Source organism: Anomaloglossus baeobatrachus, chromosome 3 (assembly GCF_048569485.1).
Source record: "Anomaloglossus baeobatrachus isolate aAnoBae1 chromosome 3, aAnoBae1.hap1, whole genome shotgun sequence".
In the NCBI taxonomy this organism is placed as follows: Eukaryota; Metazoa; Chordata; class Amphibia; order Anura; family Aromobatidae; genus Anomaloglossus; species Anomaloglossus baeobatrachus.
This window is the reverse complement of record NC_134355.1, coordinates 180,231,686-180,255,861: the sequence shown is the minus strand read 5'-3', so window position 1 is coordinate 180,255,861 and position 24,176 is coordinate 180,231,686. Positions and strand designations below refer to the sequence as shown.

Below are 24,176 nucleotides of genomic sequence, written 5' to 3'. Positions count from 1 at the left end.
TATGTTTCCTAGGATATACAGTGGGTATGGAAAGTATTCAGATCCCTTTAACCCCTTCACGACCGCGGGCCGTAAAATTACGTCCTATTTTAACGTGACTTAACGACCAGGGACGTAATTTTACGGCCTAAACTTCATTTGATTACTGTGGCCATAGCAACGGCTTTCAAATGATGTCCCCTGCTGTTTCTTACAGCAGGGGACCTTTGCTTGACCCCAGGGGGGGCGGCATCGCCACCCCCTATCGACGATCGATGTGATTGGCTGTTCAAATCTGAACCGCCAACCACATCGATCGCACTAATTTCGGCAAAAATAATGCCCGAATTAGTGCGATCCTGTGAGATCCAGCTATGAGATGCCGCAGCTGCAGCAGCATATCATAGGTGGACCTCAAACATGACGCCCCCAGCCCCTGCAGCACTGATTGGAGCGATCGTGCTATGACGCGCAATCGCTCCAATCAGTGTGCAGTGGGGTGGTCTGATCTGCCGGTGGCCGCCCTCCCCAGGCCTGTGCTGGCCTGTGAGCCCTCCCCCAACATGTCTGCAGCGTGCAGTGGCTGGTACTTGTGGTACCACGCCACCGCTGCTGCTGCCGCCGCCGCCGTAGCTGAAGTCACCGCTGCTGCTGCACGTGAGTACTGTGCTCACTTTGCAGCCCGTGCGCGCTCCCGTGGTGCCCCTGCGTGCTGCCGTGATAGCCCCTGCCGTGCCCCCCCGCGATCTGCTCCCCCCAACCCCCCCCCCCCCGACATCCCGATCCGCTCCCCCCGTGATCTGACTGCCTCCCCCATTATCTCTATTCTGCTTCTGCAGCTCCCTCTCCGGTCTCCCCCTCTGCTCTCCCCCCTCCCCCTCTGCTCTCCCCCCCCCCTCTGCTCTCAACCCCCCCTCTGCTCTCACCCCCCCTCTGCTCTCACCCCCCCCTCTGCTCTCACCCCCCCCTCTCCCCCTCTGCTCTCCCCCGACGTCCTCTTACCTGTCTTCACCGGCCTGATCACATCTGCGTCCATCGCTGGGTCCTTCCTGGGCATTCTGCTGATCTGCCTGCTGCTCCTGTAAAGCTGTCCATCTCTCTGCCATTTGTTCCTCTGCAGCTCTTCTGGTCAGTGATCCTCCTGCTAGTCCTCTGGGTACTGTGAGTTTAACTTTTTTTTTTTTCCGTATCCCCTGTCCATTTTTACACCTCATCCGTCCGTGCGTCCCGCCAAGCGCTGATCAGGGATGCAGATAACGGATCGGCATCCCTGCTCAATTTTTGGCGTGACTTTTTTTTCCGTATCCCCGACGCTTTTTGTATCCCATCCGTCCGTGCGTCCCGCCAAGCGCTGATCAGGGATGCACATAACGGATCGGCATTCATGGTCAATTTTTGGCGTGACTTTTTTCCGTATTCACGACGCTTTTTGTATCGCATCCGTCCGGGTGTCCCGCCGAGCGCTGATCAGGGATGCAGATAACGGATCTGCATCCGTGGTCAGTTTTTGGCGTGATTTTTTTCCGTATTCACGACGCTTTTTGTATCACATCCGTCCGTGCGTCCCGCCAAGCGCTGATCAGGGATGCACATAACGGATCGGCATCCATGGTCAATTTTTGGCGTGACTTTTTTCCGTATTCACGACGCTTTTTGTATCGCATCCGTCCGGGTGTCCCGCCGAGCGCTGATCAGGGATGCAGATAACGGATCTGCATCCGTGGTCAGTTTTTGGCGTGATTTTTTTCCGTATTCACGACGCTTTTTGTATCACATCCGTCCGTGCGTCCCGCCGAGCGCTGATTAGGGATGCAGATAACGGATCGGCATCCCTGCTCAATTTTTGGCGTGACTTTTTTCCGTATTTGCGACGCTTTTTGTATCGCATCCGACCGTGCGTCCTGCAGCGGCCGATCAGTGCACTGCGTCTGTGCGTTTGAAAAGTCAAATGGCGCTCCTTCTCTTCTGAGCCCCGCCATGCGCTCAAACAATTACTTTCCACCACATATGAGGTATCTGCGTACTCAGGAGAAATTGCACAATACGTTTTATGGTGCATTTTTTCCTGTTACCCTTGTGAAAAAAAAAGCTACCTAGTTGAAACAACCGTTTTGTGGTAAAAAAAAATAATTTTCTTTTCACGGCTCAACGCTATAAACTTCTGTGAAGCCCCCAGGTGTTCAAAGTGCTCACCAAACATCTAGAAAAATTATTTGAGGGCTCTAGTTTCCAAAATGGTGTCACTTGTGGGGGAGCTCCACTGTTTAGGCACCATAGGGGGTCTCCAAACGTGACATGGCGTCCGCTAATGATTCCAACCAATTTTGCTGTCAAATGGCGCTCCTTCTCTTCTGAGCCCCGCCATGCGCCCAAACAATTACTTTCCACCACATATGAGGTATCTGCGTACTCAGGAGAAAATGCACAATACATTTTATGGTGCATTTTTTCCTGATAGCCTTGTGAAAAAAAAAGCTACCTAGTTGAAGCAACCGTTTTGTGGTAAAAAAAAAATTTTTTCTTTTCACGGCTCAACGCTATAAACTTCTGTGAAGCCCCCAGGTGTTCAAAGTGCTCACCAAACATCTAGAAAAATTATTTGAGGGCTCTAGTTTCCAAAATGGTGTCACTTGTGGGGGAGCTCCACTGTTTAGGCACCATAGGGGGTCTCCAAACGTGACATGGCGTCCGCTAATGATTCCAACCAATTTTGCTGTCAAATGGCGCTCCTTCTCTTCTGAGCCCCGCCCTGCGCCCAAACAATTACTTTCCACCACATATGAGGTATCTGCGTACTCAGGAGAAAATGCACAATACATTTTATGGTGCATTTTTTCCTGTTACCCTTGTGAAAAAAAAGCTACCTAGTTGAAGCAACCGTTTTGTTATAAAAAAATGTTTTTTCTTTTCACGGCTCAACGCTATAAACTTCTGTGAAGCCCCCAGGTGTTCAAAGTGCTCACCAAACATCTAGAACAATTATTTGAGGGCTCTAGTTTCCAAAATGGGGTCACTTGTGGGGGAGCTCCATTGTTTAGGCACCTCAGGGGGTCTTCAAACCCGACATGGCGTCCGCTAACAGGTGCAGCTAATTTTGCACTCAAAAATTCAAATGGCGCTCCTTGCCTTCCGAGCACTGCTGTGTGTCCAAACATTTGATTTCCACCACATATGAGGTATCTGCGTACTCAGGAGAAAATGCACAATACATTTTATGGTGCATTTTTTCCTGTTACCCTTGTGAAAAAAAAGCTACCTAGTTGAAGCAACCGTTTTGTGGTAAAAAAAAAATTTTTTTCTTTTCACGGCTCAACGCTATAAACTTTTGTGAAGCCCCCAGGGGTTCAAAGTGCTCACCAAACATCTAGAAAAATTATTTGAGGGCTCTAGTTTCCAAAATGGGGTCACTTGTGGGGGAGCTCCATTGGTTAGGCACCTCAGGGGGTCTTCAAACCCGACATGGCGTCCGCTAATGAGTGCAGCTAATTTTGCGTTCAAAAATTCAAATGGCGCTCCTTCCCTTCCGAGCTCTGCCGTGCGCCCAAACAATTGATTGTTACCACATATGGGGTATCAGCGTACTCAGGAGAACATGCACAATAAATTGTATTGTGTACTTTCTCTTTTCTCCCTTGTAAAAATGAAAATTTTATGGCTAAAGTAACATTTTTGTGTTAAAAAGTAAAATTTTCATTTTTTCCTTCCACATTGCTTTGGTTCCTGTGAAGCACCTAAAGGGTTAATAAACTTATTGGATGTGGTTTTGAGCAGTGTGAGGGGTGTAGTTTTTAGAATGGGGTCACTTTTGGGTATTTTCTGTCACCTAGGCCTCTCAAAGTCACCTCAAATGTAATGTGGTCCCTAAAAAAAATTATTTTGTAAATTTTGTTGGAAAAATGAGAATTTGCTGATGACCTTTGACCCCTTCTAACTTCCTAACGGAAAAAAAATTTGTTTCGAAAATTGCGCTGATGTAAAGTAGACAAGTGGGAAATGTTATTTAGTAACTATTTTGTGTGACATATCTCTCAGATTTATGGGCATAAATTTTCAAAGTTTGAAAATTGCGAAATTTTCAAAATTTTCGCCAAATTTCCTAAATTTTCACAAATAAACGCAAAAAATATCGGCCTAAATTTACCACTGACATGAAGTACAATATGTCGCGAAAAAACAATCTCAGAATCGCCAGGATCCGTTGAAGCGTTCCAGAGTTATAACCTGTCAAAGTGACACTGGTCAGAATTGCAAAAAATGGCCCGGTCATTAGGGTGTTTTAGTGGCCGGGGGTGAAGGGGTTACATTTTTCACTCTTTGTTTCATTGCAGACATTTGTTAAATAAAAAAAAAACATTTTTTCTCTCATTAATGTGCACTCTGCACCCCATCTTGACAGAAAAAAACAGAAATGTAGAAATTTTTGAAATTTTTTTAAACAAGAGAAACTGAAAAATCACATAGTCATAGGTATTCAGACCCTTTGCTCAGACACTGATATTTAAGTCACATGCTGTCCATTTCCTTCTGATCCTCCTTGAGAGGTTCTACTTCTTAATTGGAGTCCACCTGTGTTTAATTAAACTGATAGGACTTGATTTGGAAAGGCACACACCTGTCTATATAAGGCTAGGTTTGCACACTGCGTCTTTTTGACGCTGCGTTTTTGTGAGTTTTTGGCCGCTAAAAACGCACAAAAACGCACCTGCGTCGAAAAAACGCATCAAAAAACGCATGCGTTTTTGCCACGATTTGGTGCGGTTTTGGCTGCGTTTTGCTGCGTTTTTGATCTGTGCGTTTTGCTGCATTTTTCAAATGCATTGCATGGGCGGAAAACGCAGAAAAACGCAGGAAAGAACTGACATGTCCATTTTTTTTTTTAACTCAAAAACGCAGGTAAAAAAAACAGATGTGTGCGAACAGCAAAAATGAAAACTCATAGACTTTGCTGGGGAAGCAAAGTCCTGCAGTTTTGAGGCCAAAAACGCACCCGAAAAACGCGCAAAAACGCCGCGAAAAACGCACTGTGCGCACATAGCCTTAGACCTCACAGCTCACAGTGCATGTCAGACCAGATGAGAATCATGTGAGCCCAAGGAGCTCAGAGACAGAATTGTGGCAAGGCACAGATCTGGCCAAGGTTGCAAAAGAATTTCTGCAGTACTCAAGGTCCCTAAGAGCACAGTAGCCTCCATAATCCTTAAATGGAAGAAGTTTGGGACCACCAGAACTCTTCCTTGACCTGGCCGTCCAGCTAAACTGAGCAATCGTGGGAGACGAGCCTTGTGAGAGAGGTAAAGAAGACCCCCAAGATCACTGTGGCTGAGCTCCAGAGATGCAGTAGGGAGATGGGAGAAAGTTGCACAAAGTCAACTATCACTGCAGCCCTCCACCAGTTGGGCCTTTATAGCAGAGTGGCCGAAGGAAGCCTCTCCTCAGTGCAAGACATATAAAAGCCCGCATAGAGTTTACAAAAAAACACATAAAGGACTGCCAGACTATGAAAAATAAGATTTTCTGGTCTGATGAGACAAAGAACTCAGAAAGAAAACCCGGTACCTCATCACAGTGAAACATGGTGGTGGCAGCATCATACCAGGGGGGTATTTTTCAGCTACAGGGGCAGGACAACTGGTTGCAATTGAAGGAAAGATGAATGTGGCCAAGTATAGAGATATCCTGGAAGAAAACCTCTTGCAGAGTGCTCTGGACATCAGACCTGGCCAAAGGTTCACCTTCCAACAAGACAATGACCCTAATCACACAGCTAAAACAACAAAGAAGTGGCTTCAGAACAACCTTGTGATCATTCTTGACCGACCCAGCCAGAGCCCTGACCTAAACCCAATTGAGCATCTCTGGAGAGACCTAAAAATGGCTATCCACCAACGTTCACCATCCAACCTGACGGAACTGGAGAGGATCTGCAAGGAAGAATGGCAGAGGATCCCCAAATCCAGGTGTGAAAAACTTGTTGCATCATTCCCAAGAAGACTCATGGCGGTACTAGCTCAGAAGGGTGTTTCTACTCAATACTAAGCAAAGGGTCTGAATACTTATGACCACGTGATATTTCAGTTTTTCTTTTTTATAAATTTGCAAAAATTTCTACATTTCTGTTTTTTTCTGTCAAGATGGGGTGCAGCGTGTACATTAATGAGAAAAAAAATGAACTTTTTGAATTTACCAAATGGCTGCAATGAAACAAAGAATTAATAATTTAAAGGGGTCTGAATACTTTCGTACCCACTGTACATGCAGCAGATTTCAGGTCTGGCTTATCAGGTCAGAAAAAGTATACTAAAAATAGAGGGGTGTCTATTGGTTGCATGGCAGGAAGGGATACTCTGAGACTAAAGGGCACATTACACGCTACGATATATCCAACGATATGTCGCTGGGGTCACGTCGTTAGTGATGCACATCCGGCATTGTTAGACATATCGTAGCGTGTGACAGCTACGAGCGACTGTGAACGAGCAAAAATACTCACCTTATCTTGCTCGTTGACACATCGCTCATTTTCAAAAAAATGAACATTGGGGGCGGGTGCGATCGCTCATGCGAACACACGATAAATCGTAGCATGTAAGGTAGATTTAATCCTGTGAGACAAATCTCAATCTGTAAGAATCCTCCTCTTTTCTGCATCTAAATAGAAAACCAGCACAAGATCCTTTAACAGCAAGGGCTACACTATTCTGTGACTAAATTAGTGGGCTTCTACCTGATTCTCAGCTTGAGGATCTATAGGCCTTCAGAACCAGTGATATCCCTTCTTCAGGTAGCCCTGGGTATGCATCTCTAGGAGCTGTGTGCTATTTGGGCAGAAAAGACTGCCATCAATCTCTTTCTAGCAGTCTGAGGATCTGAGGCCTACTTTATCTTGGAAGGACTTTCCAATATAGCAGTTTCTTACTGTATAGCATTCCCTGCCATGGTTCCTTTCCTCTTCTAGATACTCATGGGCAGTGCAAACTGTTGGCAAAGTGGAACATTGGCATCTGGCTCCTCGCCTGTGCGCCGAGTGTAACTGGACTCCATTGGTTCTCCTGACATCACTGCACTGGTGGGTTTTTTAGATGGGCACACATCATTTCCAGTGCTGTCATCTTTGCAGTGAGTCGACTCCTATCCGACCTCGGTACTTTCTGAGGCTCTTTGTTAGTGGCATCTGACAGTAGTCAGCCAGTAGTGACATTGCCAGCACATGTGCCTATTGCTTATTTCAATGACTTTATACAATAACCCTGTTCCCTAGCACTTTTCCAGGTAAGAGACACTGGCTCCTCTAGCCAGGCACAATCGGAATTTTTGCCTGTTCTTGTCTCCTTGTTGTAGTAATGCCCCATCCTGGTCCTCTTTTTGTAGTCTTGTGGCAATTTTTGTCTCCTTTTGTAATAATGTGCCATCCTGGTCCCATTCTTGTAGTAATATGCTCATCCGTGTCCCCATCATGTTGTAATGTCCTTATTCTGGTCCCATGTTATAGTAATTTCCACATCCTGGTCCTCATTTTGTAGTAATGTTCCCCATCCTGGTCTGCTGCTTGTAGTAATGTCACCGTTTTGCAGTTATGTCCCCCATCCTGGTCCTGTCACGTCTCCACCAGAGTCTGCTCCTGCGACTTCTGCTTTGGTCATCAGGCGTCGCCGTATTCCCACTGTGGGCAGTGCTGATGATAGGAGAGGAGTCAGTACCAGTGGCTCTGGTGAGCGCAGGCTCCGCCCATCCACTAAGCTGAGTTTGACTGTGACTTGCAGTAGCACTGGCTGACTGTGGTGGTGTGCTCCTTCCAGCTGAAGTTATCACCTTTCAGCTATGGACAATGGGAAGGCACCACACCCTTCTTATTCCTTCTCCAGTCTGCTGGGCACTGTCAGATATAGTCGAGTTTATACTGCTTGTCTCTGGTTCTTGCCCTGCTCTGTATATTGATTCCTGTGTTTTAACCCCTTCCTGCTCTCTGACTACTCTCCTGTCTGCTGTTTTTATACCTCGCTGCCATATCCGGTTTTGACCTTAGCCTTATTTCTTGACTACGCTCTTGTCTGTCGATTTTGTTCCTTTTCTGTATCTCCTGGTTTGAGCCTGTCTGATGACTACTCTTCTTGGAATTGCAGGCTTCCACAGGTAGCAATCTCCAGGGCCATGTAGTGGATCCAAATCCCTGTATAAAGGTTAAAGGGTTTCGGGGTTCTCGGGATCCTGCTTAGTGGATGGCTAGCCTTTAGCCTGTCCATGACAGCCATCCTGAGACTGTGGTTCCAGGCAGGTGTTACAGGTCCTCATCTTGTAGTAATGCTCCACCCTGGTTGCTTTTTTGTAGTAATGTCACCCATCCTGGTCCTCATCTTGTAGTAATGCTTCACCCTGGTCCCCTTTTTGTAATAATGTGCTCATCCTGGTTCTCACCCCATAGTTATGCCCCATCCTGGTTCTCATTGTAATGCTGGTGGGTATGGACCCACTGTGCCATGGGCCAAGCTTAACCCTGGATAGACATTACTAAGTCACTACCGGGTATTCATTAGAGCTTCTGATGGTGAGGACAGGCTGGGCTGCTGGTATTCACCAGGTTCCACTCCAGGACAGTACCTGGGAATGCAGCAGCTGAACGGAGGTATGGGTGCAAGGTACAGCCAGACGAAGAAAAAAAATATAGTCAGACTATCCAGAGTCAGGGCAGGCAGCACATCTTCAATAAACATAGCCCAAGTCAAGAGCAGAGAGGTTGGGATAAACAAGTAGGAAAGCTGAGTCACAAAACTTCTGCAATATTATCAAAGAGCACCTTGCAGGAAACTAGGTAGAGACTAAACTAGAACCAAGATCAATCAAGGAATGGTGGGATTGACTGTTTTATGCATCTCCTGCTGCTTGGGGATAGGCCAGAGGAGATAAATCTCAGAGGGAACAAGATGCCCTTTCCTATAGCCAGGTGGAAACAGCAGGGATATGCAGCAGAGTGGAAAAGCTGCATGAGGGCTCAGCCCGGCGGCCTGACACGGTAAGGAGCAAAGCGGCAAATGAAGTGAATAGCATGGTGCTGGGGACGCAAGCATGTTACCGCCATGACACTCATCTTGTAGTAATGTTCCTCATTCTTCTCCTTTTCTTGTTGTAATTTCCACATCCTGGCATCCTGGTTTTCATCTTGTAGTGATGTTCTCCATCATAGTCCTCATCTTGTTGTAATGCCCCCATCCATGTCTCCATAAGGTAGTAATGCCCATCCAGGTCCTTATACTGCAGTTAAAGATTCTTCTCACCTGTCATTGGTTTCCTTGGCATCCTCTTTTTTGTACATGTGGCCTGCAAGCACCGTACACCCCCTGATTATAGCGCCCAGTTTAGAGACTTATTTTATGCAATAAAAGGCAAATTAATTATTTACAGATCATACAATGTGATTTTCTGAATTTTTGGGGGGGATTCTGTCTGTCAGTTAAATTGTACCTAAGATAAAAATTACAGACCTCTCCATTCTTTGTAGGTGGGAATTGGCAGTATATCAAATACATATTTTCCCTCACTGTATATGGTAGAGATTCTCCTATGTTTATGGAGGAGATTGCAATCCAATTAATGAACCTACTGAAATCCATGCTTGATATAGGCGTAAAACTTCTGTTATTTATGGCGATTCGTATAAACCTAGTAAAAATTGTTCTGAAGCTCAAATATCTACGATGCGCAGCATAAATGAATACACTTTTCTTTGAAAAGTAAAACTTAAATCAATCTTTCACTGAATACCAGAACAATTTTTTAAATGTTAACTATACTAAGTCTTATAGATAATTTCTTAACTCATAACATGACAAAGGTTTATAATATAACTTTCTTTACTAAATCTTCAGCTTTACTCAAATTAAATGATGCAAAATGAGTATAACCCACATCAATGATGTTTAAGGAAAGCATCAAGTCTTCTACGCATGTAATGAACAAGTTGGCGACGTATTGCAATACAGTATCAGTCTTTTTCCATTCTTCAAGAACAACCTCTTTTAGAGCCTGAATGGTGAATGGAAAATGTTCAACTTGTCACTTCAGAATTCCCCACAGATGTTTGGTTGGGTTCAGATCAAGAGACACTTGTCCACTGAATCACAATTACACTGTTTTTCTTCATAAATGTGACAGTGATTTGGATCATTGTCTTAATGGAAAAGTGCACGTTTACCAAGGGCACGGAGATATGGTAGCATTTTTTTCTTTCAATATGGAACAGTCCATGTGTGACATTTTATACTATCAATGAAATGTAGCTACCTGACATCAGCAGCACTCATGGAGAACCACATAAAGACACTACTAGCACAAGTTTTCACTGCAGAAACCATGCATTTTTCGTCGTACGTCTCACTTTTGTTACACTATACAGATTTTAAGTTATCATTTCCAAAAACATTTATATATTTGTCTTATCACTCCACAGACTAGAGTCCCAGTAGTCATCTTACTTTTCAACAAGGGTCCTGGCAAATGCTAGACAGCCTGTTTGTGCATGGACTTTAGGCAAGACTTCGCACCCGTGCATGCTATTCCTCTGCAATGAACACCATATTGTGTCACAGGAAATCGTCACCCTGGTTTGGATTTCTACTTTCTTAGCTTACTGCAGTGAATTTGCAATCCAATTTACTGCTCATTGTACTCTGTCATTGGTATTCTTAGATTCCAGAGCCCTAAAGGGGTGATTTCTGCTCTCTAAACACTTCTCTTGTCAGCCATGGTTGTTTCTTCTTGGATGCCAGTGGAGTAGTGATGCATAGACCTAATTCCCTATTTTTGGCGGGTACTGACAGGATGTGATTTGTACACATTTAGTGGCCTTACCGGCAATTAACAATAAGCTGATCCAGCTTTATATCATCTATCAAACTCATCTGACTCCTGTTAGTCTACAAAACATGGACAGAACACCTTACACAGAGTGCCAAGTTGTCCATTCTCCAAAAGTCGACTTTAAACATATAATATGCTTTTGCCTTTTTTTAATTAATGTTTTTAGGTTACTGACCTCTCTATTCTCAATCCCTATATTATGTGAACCTTAACTGGCATTATATTGGGTTGTTAGATGAAGAACAGTGGCAGCATCATACTTGAATCAAACCTAAGTGTTATGATCCGGAACCATGGAAGACCACCACAAATCATTGGCAAAAAAGGTGACAAGAGCATTGGCAACTAATCTGGCCGCCATCCCCTTACTAACCATCACAACTAGAAGTAGCCGAGGGGTGAACTAACATCCTGTGCACCGCGAACCCAGCTGGAGAACTAACTATCCTAAAGGTAGGAAAGATGAATAACTCTCTGCCTCAAAAAATAGACAAGAATAGCAAGCCCCCCACATTCAAAGACTGCGGTGATATAGGAAAAACACAATACACAGGTAGATGACAGGATTAGCAAAAGGTGAGACCCCCGCTGACTAAAATAGGAAAGGACAGGAAAGGGACTGATGGTGGCCAGAGAAAAACCCTGCAAAATACCAACTTCCTGATAGTGCAAAAAGGCCCTCAGATCGCTCGATCTGAACTCCGTCCTATACCAGGTGCCCTTGTCATACCAATGAACAGAAAACAAGAATTATAACAAATTCAACAAGCCACAAACACATGAACCCAAAGGAGCTATACTCCACACAGAACTGCAGGGAGTTCCTCAACAATCCACTGAGGGGGAAAATCCCTGGAAGGAAATAAACTGAAACCAACCACAACAAATGACAAACCCAGATAAGCAAAAGAACCAGACAATAAATAAAGAGCAAGCACTTATCTGGAGTAGATGTGGTGTAGAGCAGGATTAAGCAGGCTGAAAATACAAAGAACAACTGACATCCGGCAACAGCCTGCAATCAGACCAGGACTTAAATAAGCAGAGAGTTAGCAAAGGAAACACCCACTGCACAACACACCTGGTCTCTGTTCAAACCATTCCTGGCCACCAGAGGGAGTCTCCCAGCAGCCAAGACATAACTAACATTCACAACACCTAAGTAAACCATATTCTTATCCATTCAGTGGAGATCAATTGTTTTCCTGGCTGAAAAACACCACTGGATTATTAGATGGAAGGCACTGGTTAACATTAATATTTCATATGAGAAAGTTATCTTTCTGAATTAATGGTGTCCACATTTTAAAAGGTCTGGAGTCTTTGGGTGCATAGTCTCGTCTTAACCCTTGATCCTCAAGTATAACTATAGTTAAATCTCAGTTTTGATGTGTTCTCCTGTTATGTGTTCTGTTTTTTCCTTTTGTCATCAACCTGTGAACCTGTGAAGTGTTGCGAACTTGATACCAGCACTCTTCTGGTGTTTGCTCACGGCTTGGGTCTCTGATAATTATCTTGATGTCTTATCTAGCTGGAGAGTATTTTATTTTTTTCTGCTCCATTTATATGTTCACCCATTTATATGTTGCATATTTACCATAACCACCTATTTGATTGCACATCCATCTTGTACTAATTCATTGCAGTTTTTAATTTTTTTTAATATATTAAATAAGATAAATTAAAATAACAACAACAATGGAATGGAATTGTTTTGTTCTTTGTTTTGGTTTTTTTTTTCATTTAATTTTTGCCCTCACAAAATATATAATTAACACTTTAGTTATGAATAAAACTCTTCAATTTTTAGGTGTGTGTATATACTAAAAATTCTGAAACATATGCTTATCTCCCCAATTGGTGCCATACCTGCAATGTTGGTGCAATGAGTCTGGCGATCACATCACATCACATTGTTATATCACTTACCTGGTGATGCCAATCATTTTTAAAGATATTACTTTTTGGCCACATTTATTCCTTGAAGACCACTACTGGCCAAACTTCTCCTAAGAGCGTAGTCCGACGACCATATAACCTAGATGGTGATTACATCACAATGCTTAAGGTACCGTCACACATAACGAGATCGCTAGCGAGATCACAGCTGAGTCACGGTTCCTGTGACACAGTAGCGATCCCATTAGCGATCTTATGTGTGACACCTACCAGCGATCAGGCCCCTGCTGTGAGCTCTCTAGTCATTGCAAAATTGTCCAGGCCATTTTCTTCAAAGGCGATGTCCTGCTGGGCAGGACACATCGCTGTGTTTGACACTGTATGACGGTCACAGTGACTGCTGAGATCGTTATACAGGTCGCTACTGCGATCTGTATTGTTCCTGCATCCCTGGTAAGATCTGACTGTGTGACATTTCACCTGCAACCTCCCAGCGACTTACCTGCGATCCCTATCAGGTTGCATCGTTTTTGGGATCGCTGGTAAGTCATTGTGTTCCTGGGTTCAAGTCCCACCAAGGACACCATCTGCAAGGAGTTTGTATGTTCTCCCCGTGTTTGCATGGGTTTCCTCCAACACTCCAAAGACATACAGATAGGTACTCTAGATTGTGAGCCCCAATGGGGACAGTGTTGCCAATGTATGTAAAGCGCTGTGGAATTAATAGCGCTATATAAATGAATAAAATTATTATTATTATTACACAAATGTGAGGGGTATACTCACTTTTGTGACATACTATATTTCACCCATCTTGGCATATATGTCTCCCATTCTGGTATATATGTCTCCTATCCTGGATGCCATCCTGGTATACATGTCCCCCATCTTGGTACGTATGTGTTTCTGCATCCTGGGTCTCTCACTAGTATATTTATCCCCCATCCTGGGCCCTTCCTTGTATATATGTCCCTTCAACCTGTGCCCCTTCCTGGTATACCTTTCTCACATCCTGGGCCCCTTCCTGGTATATGTGTCTTCCGTCCTGGGCCCCTTCCTGGTATATATGTCCACCAAGGACAACATACTGATAGGGAATTCAAATTGTGAGTCCCATAGGAACAGGGTTGCTGATATATGTAAAGCACTATGGAATAAGTGCCGCTATATAAGTAAATAATAATAATAATTATTATTATTATTATTATATGTTTCCCCATCCTGGGGCTGTCCCTGGTATATGTTTGCTCATTCCTGGGCCCCTTCTTGGTATATATGTCTCCCATCCTGGTCCCCTTCCTGGTATATATGTCCCTCCAACCTGGTCCCCTTCCTGGTATAAGTGTCTCTTAATCTGGGCCTCTTCCTGGTATATATGTTCTCCATCCTGTGCCTTTTCCTGGCATAAGTGTCTCTTAATCTGGGCCTCTTCCTGGTATATATGTCCCCCAACCTGTGTCATTTCCTGGTATATATGTCCACCATCTTTGGCCCCTTCCTGGTATATATGTCCACCATCCTGAGTCCCTTTCTGGTATATATGTCCCTCATCCTGTACCCCTTTCTGGTATACGTGTCCCCTATCATGTACCCATTCCTGGTGTACATGTCCACCATCCAGGGCCCCTTCCTGGTATACAGTATATGTCCTCCATCTTGGTATATATATATATATATATCTATCCTCCATCCTGGGCCCCTTTGTGGTATATCGGTCCACTATTCTGCGACTGTTTTCTAACGCACAAAAAGAAAAACATTTTTACCATCTTTCCCTGCTCCCACGACGTGCGGTTTCCTTTTCTATATCCTGTGCAGAGGCTGGCAGCTGACATTGACGTGCTTGCTATGGGTGATGAATGACTTCACAGTAATTCGATGCCAGTACCTGGTATGCTGGTATCAGCTGCCGGCTCTGTGCCGCCATACACATCAGCTGAATATGGGTCTTAATCCCTAGCTGGAATAGGCGCTGTCATCAACTGACCCCCTTACAGCGTTGGCTTGTGCACAATAGCACCCTCTGGGACCATGATTTTTACGCCTTGCTTATACCATTAATTAAGACTTGCAAAAATGGTAGTGAATAGATGGAAGCGAATACACAGGTTTAAAAAGGGTTAACACAGCAAGTCATGCCATGGCATCTGATCTTTGACATGAAACTGTCTTCCATAACCTCACCTCTGTTGCAGAGTTTGGCTTTTCCTCACGCTTACACAGTTGTTTCTGTTTCAGTTAATGACTGTGTTTCAATCTAAGTCTGATTTAGATATTTTGAATGTAATCTTATGTTGGAGCACTGTTCACTCCAGCTTAAACTTTTGCAGAATACCATTTTCTCTGCTCCTCTTAAATGAGCACTCTGGTGATTTTTTTTCTCCCATCTTTTAGCACATGTGTATGTTGAGAGTGTTTTGCACTTCTTACTAAAGTTCTTCTGCCATTTCCAGTGCTGCTCTGCTGTTACTTGATCACACTTGTGCTGTGCCGAATTACACAATGTCTGCTGTGTGGAGTGCAGGTCTTATTTTCAATTTTCTCAATGCAGGTCTGTGAGACTCAGAACAAGACAGTCTAGCCACATTCTGCATCTCATAGACTTAAATTGAGAAAGTGACCTTCGCACCATACAGAAGACACTGTAATTTGGCAGATGATAAATGTCACCTGAAACCAGAGCAACTTTGGAAACAACAGAAGATGGCGATCGGTAGATATTGCATTTCGCTGTCTTTATACATATACAGGTTATTGTTTTCTAATATAAAAAAATGAATTGATTCTTCCATTAAAGGGAACCTGTCAGGTCCAATATGCACCCAGAACCACGAGCAGTGGTGCACCCTGCCTAACCGTACCCGAAACACAGTACACTAGCATAGATAAAGGGATCTGTAGAAAACAAATTTCTAAAGATCTTTTATCTTATGCTAATGACCATGGGGACTAGTCCCAAGGGCGTTATATCCCCTGATTAGTCCGCCCTCTTAGAATGTTAGTAGACCCACAGGTGAATACTAACATTCTATTAAATGTAGCATCACCAGCGGTGACAAGCGTACCTGTGTTTGCTCTGACCATGCTTCTGAATGCCGAGCACTTCCCGTCATGCGCACTATGAAGCCGGGTGTATGCGTCCTGGCTTCAGAGAGGTCTACTACGCATGACTGGAAGTGCCAAGCATTCAGAGCGGAGACAGCGGAGACTGCTCGTGGTTTTGGGTGTATATTGCACCTGACAGGTTTATTTTAAGTTATGCTGGTGCCACGCCTGGAAGTGGTTGGTGGTTACGGCAGCCATTTGTAACACTTCTGTAGTTATAGTTTCATCTCAGGTCACTTTGGCTGTTTATAAATAAATAAGTTATATTTTTTTGTTGTTTGCTTTCATTTTATTCCAGGTAAGGTACGTGAAAATATACTCTGCTCTGAGTAATACAGATTTCTATAACTATAAGATATCCTAACCAAATGTGGCTTAATCTGTTTTTAGTGAAAGGATTTTTTCAATGTCAAATCTGTGAAATGTATAACTGTAGCGCTCCAGCTCCTATGATTAACCTGCAGAAGACCTACAGATTTCTCCATCTCAAACCCATCTGTGTTTCTAGATGTCACCTGTAAAACACGCAGTAAGGAAAAAGCTGTTTCTTGTCTATAGACAGTAAGATTTTTATGACAACACCTGCAACCTATACTTAGTTTACAATCCCCATCTGGATTTGAGATTTGAAGAACATATAATATAGGGGTATCCCATCAGAGTGATGGATGATAATGGAGCATTATCAGTCACGCAAGACTTTGGCTAAGATGATTTTTTTAGTTGTACTTTTGCTTTCTGGTTTTATATCAGATGTAATTTTAGCTCTACTATTAGCTGCCAGAAAGGATAATTTGGGTAATTTCTTAGTAATAAGATATTGTAAAATCTTTTAGGTATTCTTTTTACTTAAGGAGCTGCAAACCAAAAAATAATGAAATTACTATGAAGTAAAATAATCTGAAAACTTAAGAAATAATTAATTGGCTCCTTTAGGCCTTTTCATGATGTAAATACTATTCTTCACTGCAATTAGTACATTTGACCAAATCCCAATTACGTATCTGAAAACAATGCATGTTTGGCTTTTGTTACACTTGCGATTGCCTCGCGTGTATCTCAGTTTCGCGGTGCATCACCAGGCCCGGACTCACATCCTGCTCACAGGAGCGGGTTGGTTGCATGCATCTCTATGCAGCCGACCTGCTCCTGTGAGGAGAGTGTGATTCCGTGATGGGTGATGCACCGCGAAACTCACGCGAGATACACGCAAGGCAATCGCAAGTGGGACACCGGCCTTTTGTTGAAAAGAGCATGGAAACACTGATCACTGGGGGATGTTCACATGTAGATCAACATATCCCTGTCACATTTTAAGAGACTGCTGATGCATTTTTTTTAAACCATTGTATTAGCTTAAGTTAGGAAAATAGAATTGTGCCATGGTTGATCATATTATGTCTTACGGAGCATGGTTTGCTGTGTGTATGAGCCCTAAGTTTTTTGCCAATTTTGTTTAACCCCATTACGACAGCCTTACGGAGATAAACGGCGGCAGAATTAGGTACTTATTCCGATCTGCAGTTTATAAACGGTAAGCAGAAATAAGTCATGATTCAGGCCATTTTTTCCGGTTCCCACTCATGTGATCTCTGGTATACACTGTATACCGATGATCACGTTACAGTAATTGACAGCGCCAGTAATAAATCATTTTTCTCCCACCTGGCATGATTAAACATGTCAGATGGGAGATAAATCTCCTTCTCGGTCCCCTGGTGTCGCCCAAAGTACCCCCCGGACCCCAACCCCCTCCCGAAAATCCAAGATGGCCGCGCGCACAGCAGCGCCCCATCCGCATTCATCTTCCTCCTCTGATTTCTGTTGCATGTGCCATGACACATGCAACAGAAAACTGCTCCCCAGGCCCTGCCAGGTCACCCCCTATTCCCCCCCCGGTGTTGCCCGGTGTCTCCCGTACGTTTTACAGCCTTCATCCACCGCGATCCCTTCTCCTTCACAGTGCACGCTGGTCACATGTGCAGAAGAACCAATTGAAGGACCAAAAAGTAAAAATAGCTACACTCATTTAAGCAGTAGGAACCTATAAAGATGTGAGTGAACCAGCCAATATAAAAGTATATAATCTTTATTGAAAAATTTGTTAAAAGACAAACACATAAAACAGACAATGATGAGGACACATACAATTAACCTCAGGTGAACCAAAATATACAAGCAATAAATAGCATAAGTGCATAATGGTCATGTGTCGGAGAAAAAATGTGCACCAGAAAGGGGTGCTGTCAAAGTTTCTTTAAAGAACCAATAGTCTTTAGATAGATGAAGAGTGTCCCAAAGAACACCAATAAAGTGGAACTGTATTAAATTTCAAGCTAAACAAAGCTTTTTTCTTCATTAAAGACTAAATGTATGAGAGCCACAATCCTATTGCTACAAAACGTGGCATATAACAGGGGAAACAAAGAATACATGTATCTATGATATTAACAAGATATAATCCTATAAGATGCAAACATAATAGTTTATGAAAAGCGAATCCTGAATGGATCAGGTGGTATAACCACAACAATGTTTCCAAATGCCTACAGTCCCAAAAAGGGGAGAAGCAAGATCTCAACCATACATGTAAAGAAAAGGCAGAAACTGACAAAAAAAAAAAAAAGTGTCAAAATATAACACTTTTATACACAGGGCTAGACTAGGAGGCCATATTCCCAGTGTTATAACAGATAAGGAGGCGGAATGGCTGCATTACCACAGTACTATACCTTCAAGGAAACAGAGTCAGCCATAGAACCGACCCAAACACTGTGGTGAAACCACAAAAACACACACTAGAAGGGTGTTACAGGGCCCAGACTAAAAAGCCATATTCCCAGTGCTATAGCCAACAGAAAGGCGGCATGGCTGCAATACCACAGTAAATTACCCCTACAAGGGAACAAAGTCAGCCATAAGAACCAACCTTAGCACTGAGTGGCAAGCCCACAAAGACACAGACCAGGAAGATAATAACCTGAGGATAAAGGTATCCCGACACGTGTTTCGCAGAAAAGCTTCTTCCAAGGGGTGCTGATGCCAGTCAATACCCAGGTATATATACCCCCACTCACCAGCGTGATGTGTAACAGCGGCGCTCAATCACAGCTCCATAATCGTGCACATGGGGTCTGGCGTCTGACATCATCATGATCCGCCCATGTCAGACACATCATAGCATGGGAGGAGCATGGTGAGGTAAAGAGACACGTCGCCCCACTGCACAGAAAGTGGGCGGAAAACTGAGCGCTCAACACACACAGGGAGATGCAAAGATATTGCCATTGAGAACAAAGCAAAACGTGTCAGTGGCACACCATTTAGAAAACATTCATACAACAGAAAATGTTCAGAGGTGCACGTAGGGTTCAAACCCAAAGAGTATAAAAAAATTATTCCAATTATTTAATAATTTTATAATAGTGAAAAAAGTGTGAACCAAGTGTATAGATATCTCAATACACATGTATATCTTAGTACAAACATGCATACAAGAGTATGCACTTAAATGTCCCTGCAGGGATTCTTCACATAAATATGTAATAACCATGTGAAACTTATATTTATAAAATACAAGTCTAAAGTGCATAAAACAAAAAAATTGCTGTATTACAAAATAGCAATAAAAAAGTGCATAGTGCATGTAAAATAGATACAAAAACACATAATAAAAGGTGTAAAGTGCAAAAATGACCCAACATATATTAAGAGAATCTGAGAAGCCCGTATGTAGTGGCGCACAACGAAAGTCAGCAATACCAATGCTTGATACATATTGTGCAAAAAAGGGTGTTCGAAACCAAAGCAGGGACAATGTAAAAAGAAATAGAAGAAGATATAAATATATATACACATTGGAAATAGAAAAACATGTGAAACAAAACAAAAATCTTTATTGAAAAAAAAAAAAAAAATAAAAAAAATATTTTTGAATATTTTTGGGTAAAAAATTTGAGTAGAAGTACTCATCTATACATATACGTGCACATATACATACATACACACATAAAAAGAGATAAAAGTGTGCCAAAGTTATTACATTAAAAATACAAGACAAAAAGTGCAAAAATACATATAATAGTGGTTAAAAATCCGCTTGTGAAGATGTCAACAGGGATGGAACTAAAAACAAAAACAAACAGAAACAGGGGAATTAAAAACAAATTTATTCATAAAAATACAGATTAAAATATACCAATGGGCATAGACTACAAACACATATAAAAATAAAATTATAGGAATGGGACAAAACTCAAGACGTCATTAAGACCATATGGACTCAATGGTATTGTCCCCTTTTGATTTCGACCCTCACAAACCCCTATGCAGCTGAATAAGTAAATAAATAAACAAAAAATGAACTGGACAAAACTGCACTTTTCTGTTGTAAAAAAACAAAATGTATGTCATGTTCAACCTAAATGTTTTCAAATGATATCATTAAAAACGTTCATGCTTTGGCACAACACATAATAGCTTTATCACCCAAAAAATCACTCCAAAAATGAATTACCGTATTTTTCAGATTATAAGACGCACTTTTCCTACCAATAATTTGGGAGGAAAATGAGGGGTGTGTCTTAACATTCGAATATAGCTTACCGAGAGGAGGAAAATTGGTAGGGGCCTGTCTGTGCGGGCAGCTGGGTACCTGTCTGTGCGGGCAACAAGGTGCCTGTTGGTGTGTGCGGGTGGGTTCCTCTCTGTGGCAGCCTCCGGCAGCCAGCGGCCTCTCTGTGCCGGCGGTCTCTCTGTTCCAGCGGCTGGTGGCCTCTCTGTTCGGGCAGCCTGCTGGCTGCCACTCTGTGCAGGCAGCCGGATGGCTGTGCGGACTGTAGAAGCTGTGCGGTGGGTGTCCCAGATGGTCTGTCCATGGTCCGAGCTTCAAATGATGGCACCCGGAGTCAGCGCGTGCGCAGATGGAGCTCTTGGATGAGAACTCCATCTGTGCATGCACCACTCCGGGTGCCATTTCTTTGAAGCCCGGACCGTTGACAGAGCATCTGGGACAGTCACCGCATCGGCCTACTCCACTACACAACAACCGCAGCTTCTGCTGCCAGCACAGACCTGCCACCGCTGCCAGCACAGACCCGCCGTCGCTGTCAGCACTGACCCATCGCCGCCGCTGCCAGCACTGACCCACCGCTGCCAGCACAGTCTCTGCCTCCTGTGATCCTACTCCACCACTGCTGCCATTCCCCTCCAGTAAGACAACACCGGAGTATAAGACGGACCCCCCTTTTTTTTCTTTTTTTCTCTCTAAATCTGAGGTGCGTCTTATAATCCGGTGCGTCTTATAAAACGAAAAATACAGTAATATTACAGACTTCAGACACCAGAAATTAACATAAGCCTGAAAATGTATTTTTTTCCCTTGACTTTAGACTAAAGCTCATTATACTCATTAAATTAATGTTGGCTGCACCCACAGATATTGATGGGCTCAGTCAACATTCTAAATGTGTGTGAAAGTTGTCAGCCAACAGATTGACGGAGAAGTTGTTGACCAGGCGTGTCCTATTTTGGAATACCAATCGCTTTGTTGTCCTGGAGATAAGTCACCGGCAGAGATGTCTGGCTGTTCCTATCTCGTAGAAAGCACAAGAGTGGTTGGCCGAAGGGGTGATCTTGTGTATGGGACATATGGCCAAAGTGGCTATCTGCTGAACAATTGGCTGAATCATCATTAGGCCCAATGCCATCAAATGTGTATTGGGGTCCTAAATTATTGACCAAGTACTTTCATAGTTACGATAGAAGAGGAATGCACCAAAGCACCTGTATTTGTATACGAATGAAAATATTTTTACAGGTACAGTGCTAGTATCATTCTTATACGGCATATATCCCCTGCAACTCTATATGTCAAATTTAAAATACTTTAAGGCCTGTTTCACACGTCAGTGATTCTGGTACGTTTATGCTTTTTTTAAAATGTACCAGAATCACTGACATACGCAGGCCCATTATAATCAATGGGTCTGCTCACACATCAGTAATTTTTCACTGAACGTGTCTCCATGCAGCGTGCACCCTTGGCCGTGATTCTGCACGGAGACATGTCAGTTTTTTTCTGGCATCACTGATGACCCACGGACCACACTATGGTGTTATCAGTTAAACACGTACAAAAAAATCACGGACATATTAAATATTAAACATTTTCAACCTACCTTGCCTGCGATTCGCTCTGCAGCCTCTGCTTTCGGCAGCTCCTGCCTGGCTCATGAATATTCATGAGAGCAGGAAAACCCGATCAGGAAGTAGGCGCTGAGAGCGGTGGGTGGACGCTGGAGAGCCGAGAAGATCAGCACCATGGACAGCAGTAGTGAAGGCAGGTGAGTAATGTCCATATGCAATCACGGGATCACGGATTGCACATGGACAACCCACGTGTGCCGTGAATCACGGAACACAGAGGGACATGTGCGTGTTTTACACGTCAGTGAAGAACGTCTGTGTTTTTCAATGACTTGGGAAACGGGCCTAAGACTGGTGTTTTGTAGGCGTATGCTGTGAATCTTAATGAATTTGGCATATCTTACTTTTCCAAACAACAGTCTTAATGAATCAGGGCCAGTTTGTTTTTACTATTATACTACTTGTGTGCCCTTGACTACTATCATATGCATACAGGTAGAATGTTCAAATGTGTAATAAAATACAATTTTCCATTCAGTGTCTGTGCCGACACATGGTTATGAATGACACCTCTTCTATTAGCTATCATAGCTTGGGTTTTATTTTTTCTTGGCTCTGTAACCAGCTGTAGAGAGGATCTGGACATTTATTAGTGATGTGTTTAGAAAAGTGTTACAACAAGATGTATTGTAAAGGGTTATCTTGTATCAGCGAAGTCGCTTTGGTTTATAAATAGGATGACATGGAACAAGAGATAGAATTCATCTTCAGCACCATTCGCAACCATTATCTGTAAGGTACAAACTTATATCTAGGCTTGTGCTTTTTTTGTTTGTTACAATGTACAGAATGGAGTTTGAAATTTAGAAAAGTGTTAAGTATTACTGCTGGATCATGCTAGCATGTCACATAAACTAGAACTGGAGGCCTGGACACTTGTTTATCATCCTACCCATCCCTTGGGTCATCTCCTATCATTTTTGTTAATTACTAGTGATGCGCAAGCGTGCTCGCCACTGCTCATTACTCAATCGAACACTAGGGTGCTCGGGTACACGCGGAGCTCAGCCAAATATCGCGGGTGCTTGGATGTTTTGTCCATAAAACTAAAACCACAACGCACAGTCTTGGTTCACTGTATGATGTGTGCAGGCACCCTAGAGAACACCATTCATAGTCTCTGAATGGCTCTCCACGGGGGATAAAACAAAGTTCTCAAACTTAGTGTGACCCCCAAAAAACAAATCTGTCTTCCCTCCCCCATAAATGCTCTATTTATGGCGTGCTTTATCTGGGTGGAGACTCAAAGGCCAATCATTGACTTTCCATAATGCTCATTACTTGCGTCAAGCTTGTCCGAGTATCTGATCAGCTCGAATCGAGTAACGAGCATTTGAGCATTTTAGTGCTCGCCTATAGTGTTGAGCGAGTAGTTGACTATTTGTACTTGCTGTGCTGTTAGCGAGTACTGTCCACTACTTGCATATTCGTTACGACTAGCTGGCGCAATGTAAGTCAATGGGAAATATTCGCTAAGTAGCGAGTAACCTGAAAGCCTTGCTTTTCGTGAGAGTAGCGAATAGTACGGTTTTTGGGTTACTCGCTACTTAGCGAGTATTTCCCCACTGACTTACATTGCCCCCGCTTATCATAACAAATATGTGAGTAGCGGACAGTACTCGCTAACAGCATAGCGAGTATGAATAGTAAACTACTTGCTCAACACTACTCGCCTATCAATATTAGTTACCAGTATGGTGCCTAAGGAAAAAAATTGCAGTTTTTGGTTTCTCCTCTCTTGGGCGCCAAAGCAGAACCAGGTGCTGCCCTGATTAAATGCACGGCCCTGAATTTATCATACTTCTATCATAACCTCTTCCTTATACCATATTATTATTTCTAAAACCTGCTTTCCACCTTACAATTAAGCATACGATTAATTGCCGTCACACGTACTTACCCTTCCATACGACCTCGATGTGGGCGGCGAACATCCACTTCCTGGAGTGGGAGGGACGTTCGGCGTCACAGTGATGTCACAATGCGGCTGGCCAATTGAAGCGGAGGGGCGGAGATGAGCGGGACGTAAACATCCCGCCCACCTCCTTCCTTCTGCATAGCGGCGGGAGCCGCGGGACGCAGGTAAGAGCTGTTTATCATTCCAGGGATGTCACACACTGCGATGTGTGCTGCCT

The 24,176-nt window shown here is 43.4% G+C and overlaps 1 protein-coding gene across 6 annotated transcripts in view; it reads left to right on the top strand.

Moving 5' to 3' along the window:
• Nucleotides 1–24,176, top strand: part of SMYD3 (SET and MYND domain containing 3) — a 1,114,514-nt gene that overhangs the window by 514,286 nt on the left and 576,052 nt on the right. The gene's annotated exons all lie outside the window — the stretch shown is intronic.